The sequence below is a fragment of the Coregonus clupeaformis genome, chromosome 34, assembly GCF_020615455.1.
Source record: "Coregonus clupeaformis isolate EN_2021a chromosome 34, ASM2061545v1, whole genome shotgun sequence".
Lineage (NCBI taxonomy): Eukaryota > Metazoa > Chordata > Actinopteri > Salmoniformes > Salmonidae > Coregonus > Coregonus clupeaformis.
Window position 1 is genome coordinate 4,104,264 of NC_059225.1, and position 6,796 is coordinate 4,111,059.

The 6,796-nt window shown below is 43.5% G+C and overlaps 1 pseudogene; it reads right to left on the reverse strand.

Annotated features, from left to right (window-relative positions):
- Positions 1-1,306: 1,306 nt before the first annotated feature.
- LOC121549420 lies at positions 1,307-6,796 on the reverse strand (annotated as a pseudogene).

Consider the following 6,796-nt stretch of genomic DNA (forward strand, 5'->3'; position numbering starts at 1 on the left):
TTCCCAGTATCAATGCAGATGAAGGAGAGAACACGAGGAGAGGACACCGCTTTATATTATTGAGATGCAGCTCGTCTGTGTGGTAAACTGGATGATGATGAGTGAGTGATGGGGGCTAGGCTAGTCATTAGCGGTGTGGTACTACTGTGTATCTGATATATCCGCTTGGTCCATTTGGCCGGCGGGCGGCAGTGGATGAGTGGTAATGTCCTGAAGTCAGCTAAGAGATAATAATAATAATATGAACAATACAGCGACCAATAGCGCTTCTCTGTAACCCAATGAGCCATTACACTGCCGATACATGTGCTTTGCTTTTCCTGTGGTCCAATTGAAATGTTCAATGCAATTAGTAATGACTACTATCAGGAAACGCATTATTCAGTCTGGGTCCCTATTTACGATTAGCGTACTTACCCGTAAAAGCCTGATAAACTGATTGAGTTAGAGGGAGAGGCCCCTCGTAGGACATGACAAGATCCCCCGACTCGGATGTCATCGATCTGGGGCTGAAACCTCATCTCTCTGATCCGTCAACCTCAGGGTCGTATTCATTATGGAATGCAGAGGAAATGTTTTGCAACGGAAGACAGATATTAGGGTTTGTTATTGGACAAGCACAAGTTGTCCATCGCTATTTCAGTCGGTTTTGTTCCGTTTCATGCCTAATGAATACGACCCAGCCGTAGTAGGGACTGGTTCTTCATTATGCTAACCGCTAAATCAGGAGATGCTTCGATTTTGTTAACTTGTAAATTATCCTCATATCAGACCAGACCAGAGTGGAAGAAAGCCAGACAACATAATTTTAATAGAACATGTATCATTAGATACAGGATAAATAAGAAATGATGTACTGTATGTTCATGTCAAAATCATTTAATGACTATGCAAATCATTCAGAGAGATGTGTCAATAGGGTATTGATAAATTGACAGTGGAAGTTTAATACTGTTAATACTGACTATTACTCTGCATAGCAACACACATCAATAGAGAAAAAAACACTGAACATTCAATGGAGTTTCAGTAAGAAAACAAATCCTTGATTTAAAACCGATTTTTGGCACAGGAAATACACTTTCCAATTAGTGTATATTTAATTGTTTTATAACTATGTAAAAATATATATATATATAACATATGTAACCCATATTAAAACAGTCCCTCAACCAGTCGCTCCACAGAGCCATAATGGACGTTCCATCCAGGGTTGTGTTCATTAGACACCAACGGATGTAAACTGACTGAAACAGAGAGGCACTATGTGAATTTGTCCAATAACAAACCCTCATTTTCGTTTCCGCTACAAAACATTTTCTGTTGCGTGCTCTAAGCCTAAGGAATATGAAACAGGCTCTTTGTTTTCCAGCTCCTTCTTCTTCTCCTGGAGGTTGAGTAGGTGGTCGTCCGGGGCGATACCCTACTCTTTTAGCTCCGCCATGAACTTCTCTAGCTTCACCGTGGTGCGGGCACTGCCCACCTTCCTGCCCGTGAGGTACAGGGTGAACTCCTTAAAGTCCTTGTTGCACAGGTTGGGAAGGCTCGGAGTTGTCCACTCCACCTTGGGGAAGAAGGTCAGGCCCGACATGTTCTGCATGCTCGGATAGGTTCGCCTGGAAGTCTGTTAGTGTGCGCTTGAAGCCGATTGGCCGGTTGGGTACGATGAATGGTCCGAGGGCCAAGGTTTCTGATGCCGATTGGTTGTTCGCAAAATTGCCCGATGCCGATTGGTCCTTCCTGACGAGGATGACTTTGAAGAAGTGGGTGGGCACGGCCACGTCGTCTTTGCCTATGAACTGCACAAATAACCACACATTGCATTAAATCATGTTAAAACGCGCATTTTTCCATTTAGCATATTTTAGTCTACACGTGCTACAATAAATCGTAGACTAGGCTGTTCCGAGGCATGACAGTGTGTTAGTTTACGGAGGCCTCGTAAAATAACAGATACACTCGATGCCTTCAGTGTCCTGAGAACTCAAGGACAGGTGCACCGTGATTTATCGTCAAAGTTGTTAGCTCTAGATTAAAGTAGTCTCTAATCGCTGCGTGAAATAATCCAAAACCAAAGACCAGGAGCCAGCCAGTTATCGTTCAGTGAAGTAACAATTATTTCTGAAAAAATCGTAGAATTACAGTAGTAGGCATGTTTTCATTTATTATATTTTTTATTAATTCTTTATATGATCGTTTGGGATAGGACACTCTCATAAATCCTTAGGGTTTCTGCACAATTATGTTTCACTTCACTACTCATGTTTGTCTTTTATTGCTCCCTCTGATTTTACATGCAAAATAATTTTAAATAAATGGCTAGACCATAGAGCCTAGACTATAAAACAGGCTGGTATTGAGGAAACACAGTAATGTACACATTGGACGACTTGTTGTGAGATGGTATACGACAGTCTTGATGCCACGGACAGTCACTCTGACAGTCACTCTGACAGTGACAGGTGTGTGTGGGTTCCTTCCTTTGAAGATGGACCTCACCCACTGTGCAATAACAACACAGAGCTCTGTTAGAGGGGCAATAACCATTCAGTCACCACACTAACCCAGTGCCCGGGGCTCCGACTAAGGCCTTGACAACTACAGAGACCTCTCAGTGGGTTACATTACTCTAACTAAGGGGAGTACAGACTGTACACTAAGATTACATTTCCCTTCTTAAGGTCATAAAATGAAACTGGGGTTGTGAAACTGGGGTTGTGAAGGAAAGTACAGAAAAGAAAAGATGTATAGGCTTAGACATAGTATTGTTTGTAAGACATGTCAGCAACACAGTGAACTGGACAGGGACGAGCAATGTTGGAGATTTCTTATTGACAACCAGACTGACAAACCAGGTCTGGTTAAAACAATACAGTCTTCCACTAACTCTCTCCTACAGTAATTCCCCATAAGGTAGGTCTACTACACAGAGCTTTCACTCTTCTGTCTCTCTACGCTCCATCCCTTCCTCTCTCTCTCTCCCTCTTTCTCTCCCTTCTTCCTCTCTAGGTGGGAGTCCTGTTCTTGTTGATGGGAGGACAGTGTGTTGGCCCCTGATAAACAACAGGGAGGCCCCACTCCAGAGGGGATCATCTGGGATGAAGACACTGCACTCCAGGCCTCTCCCATGCTCTCCTGCGGCTGTTAGAGGCTGGCAGTGCCAACCTAAGGTGGGCAGTCCCCTCTAAATCCCAATCCCACACAGGAAACAAGGACCGCCTGGCACTACCCAGAGGACACTGTCATGGCAACTAGAGAGGTAGCAAAAGGGAATCATAAACTGTGTGTGTGTGTGTGTGTGTGTGTGTGTGTGTGTGTGTGTGTGTGTGTGTGTGTGTGTGTGCGTGTGTGTGTGTGTGTAATCCCCACTGCTGCAACTCAGGCCCCAGGTGGGATTGGGGATTCAATGGGTGGAACACGGCCCCTGTCGTGGTTGATCTGTGTGTCAAGGTAACAGCCCCAAGGGCATCCGTCTGTCTGTTTACACTCTGGGACTCACTGGGGGATGCAAAAACAGTCATAGAACTCCTCCTGTGATAGACCAGCCAGAGGGGGGCAAAGCTAGGATGCCAATCCAACGCACATCAAAACACACTGTAACCTGATGGCAGGATGACGCAGCATCATGATGGACTGTTTTTAGTTTTTCTTTCAGATGTTAAAACTACTGAACAACCACTGGCAGAATCTAGCAAGTGTAATATTACGAATGAGCAAGCCTCTTTTATGAGTGACAATAGGGGTGGTGTTCAAGATTGTCCTTGAAAAAATAACAACTTAGTACTTGTGTTTTCTGAGGGTAGGAAGTCATAGCCGCAGGAAGTAGGGGTGCTGAGGGTGCAGCAGCACCCCTATAAAAACCGGGATGAAAATAAAATATAAATACATTTAAAAAATTTAGAAAAAAAAAACATATTTCACAAAAGTAGTGCACTGGGCATTTACTAGTCCTGTATTAGCGGACTGATAGCACCCCCCACCCCAAAAAATCTTCCAACGGCTATGGTTGGAAGCCTTTCAAAAGATATTGGGCAACATCCACGAGGGATTCTTTGTTCAACATTGCCATCTAGTGGCCATGAGGCTGCACTGACATTTCCAGAAAAGAACCATCACACTGCCTCCTCCCTCTTCTCACACATCATACTATATAGATTGTATAGTATAGATTATACCAATTATATAAATACCAGTACAATTATTTTTGGAGCTCTCATACAAACTAGGACCAGTGACATTATATGGACACTACCAGGAAGGCCAAAAAGATAATCAAGGACATCAACCACCCGAGCCACTGCCTGTTCACCCCGCTATCATCCAGAAGGCGAGGTCAGTACAGGTGCATCAAAGCTGGGACCGAGAGAATGAAAAACAGCTTCTATCTCAAGGCCATCTAACTGTTAAATAGCCATCACTAGCACATTAGAGGCTTCTGCTGCCTATTGAAATCACAGGCCACTTTAAGAAATGGAACACTAGTCACTTTAATAATGTTTACATAACTTGCACTACTCATCTCATATGTATATTCTGTATTCTATAATATTCCACTGTATCTTAGTCCATGCCGCTCTGTCATTGCTTGTCCATATATGTATATATTCTTAAATTCCATTCCTTACTAGTTTTGTGTGTATGTTGTGAAATTGTTAGATATTACTTGTTCGATATTACCGCACTGTCGGAGCTAGAAGCACAAGCATTTCGCTACACCCGCAATAACATCTGCTAAACACGTGTATGTGACAAGTACAATTTTATTTTGTTTTGATTTGTAGGTAGAAGTTGCCCCTTCACACTGATCTTGGGTCAGTTTTTACATTTCCCCTACTAATGGTAAACGGGGAAGCTGATCCTAGATCTGTACGTAGGGGAAACGTCACCCTGGACTGTACAGTGTGGTCCGCCTAACAGCTTGAGTTACCTGGTAGAACACTGTCTTTTTCCCATCAGCCCCCTCTTCAGGAAGAACCAGAGGTCCTGATATGAGCCACATGTCGTCAAAGCGCTTGGCCAGCTCCCTGCAGTACATCTCCAGTCTGGAATAGAAAACAGTCTCTATTAATCTGGAGCCACACAGGTTTGAGAGACTTGAAAGTAAAGTAAGCCTTCAGGTAGATTAGATTGAGAGAGTTTCATTTCAGCATATGTCATTCCATTTATATACAGTATTAGGACCAAGTAGTATCACCTAACTTGTGGAATAATAGCTGGCGTTGTTTTCATAGTTGTGGGGCACAATGTTGGACAGCTAGAAGGTCTCGGCCATTGACTGCTGTTGACAGGGACAGAATCATAGACCATTCTGTGAGAGTGATTCATATCACATACCTTCAAAACAAAGGGACTAAAGTCACTGGTGTAAACGCCATCGACTGATGACGAGACAATACAACAAGATCAGCTTACTGTTCTAAACCAAAAGATGACTTTCCTGATCAAACATCATGTGAACTGTAAACAGAATTAATGTAAACCGTAACGAGGACCTAGAATGACACCAACGTGTTGGACATGTGTGTTGGTAGGGTAGGGCAGTGGTTCCCAAACTGTGGGGCGCGCGAGGAAGGAACTCAGTCCGGCTTTAAACTTACTCTTGAAGGTTGTAATAGTAGAATGCACAAGGTGCAATTTCGAAATTGGGTAGTGTATCATCAGTTCCTCTTGTCATGTCAGTCATTGCATACCCTAGAGAGCTATTTATAACTTGTCAGAAAAGTCCAGTTCATTAGCCCATGTCAGCTAAAGTTATTTTTATTTATTTTTTTATCATAGATATTGTTGTAATTTTTTTGTCACTCAAATATCACATGAATACACATTAGACATGGCACAATGTATAGCTTTAAACTGCAGCATTTTCTTTGCATCCCATGACAAAAATGTGTAGAATTGCAGGAAATAAGCTTTAAACCTGCCGAATTCTCTCCACCAACAGGAGGAGGATGAACAGTTTGTGTCATGAACAGTGCTTGTGATCATAGAAATAGACATGGTGCGTGCAGGGGGGGTGCGGGATGTTCCCCAATGCTGGAAGGGGGAACCCCTGGGGTAGGGTACCTCCGAGGACTTGTTGTCTCCTGCGGGGGCCATGTGGCCTCTGGACCAGCCACGGCCCAGGTAGTCTGCATTGTGTGCAGTGAAGGGTTCTGGGATACTGGGGTATAGCTTGAACGTAGTGCTTTCTGTCGGCTTTCCCTGCGGCAGCAAGAAGAAGAGTCACATCTAGGATCTCGCTCTAACTGTATCTCTCATTGTTATTACCAAATTAGTACATTAACATTAGCCTATTACTCAATTATTACCTAATAGTTTCTCGTGTGACAGGTGCTCTGCGACCCATCTCAGTGCTTTTCCTGGCTTGGTCGTAGGACAATGTGTGGTTGGCGTAGCATCGCATCTCAGCTCCTGTCAAGGGGAAGTCATACCACCCTATGTCCTGCTGGACTTGAGGAACTGTAACAAAGCATTGGTGTTATTCAGACAGACAACAATAGGGCAAGATTCTACCAATCTAGTTAGCTATTTGACAGTGAAATGAAAATACAGCCACATTTAGCTGGTGGCTGTATTTGTGGCTACTTTTTCATATGATTAATTGTGTATTTGGGTACCTAGTAACAACACAACACAATGCCACAGTTGTCTCATGTTTTGAGGGAGCGTGCAATTGGAATGTCCACCAGAGATGTTGCCAGATAATATAATGTTCATTTCTCTACCATAAGCCGCCTCCAATGCCGTTTTAGAGAATTTGTCAGCACGTCCAACCGGCATCACAACCGCAGGCCAT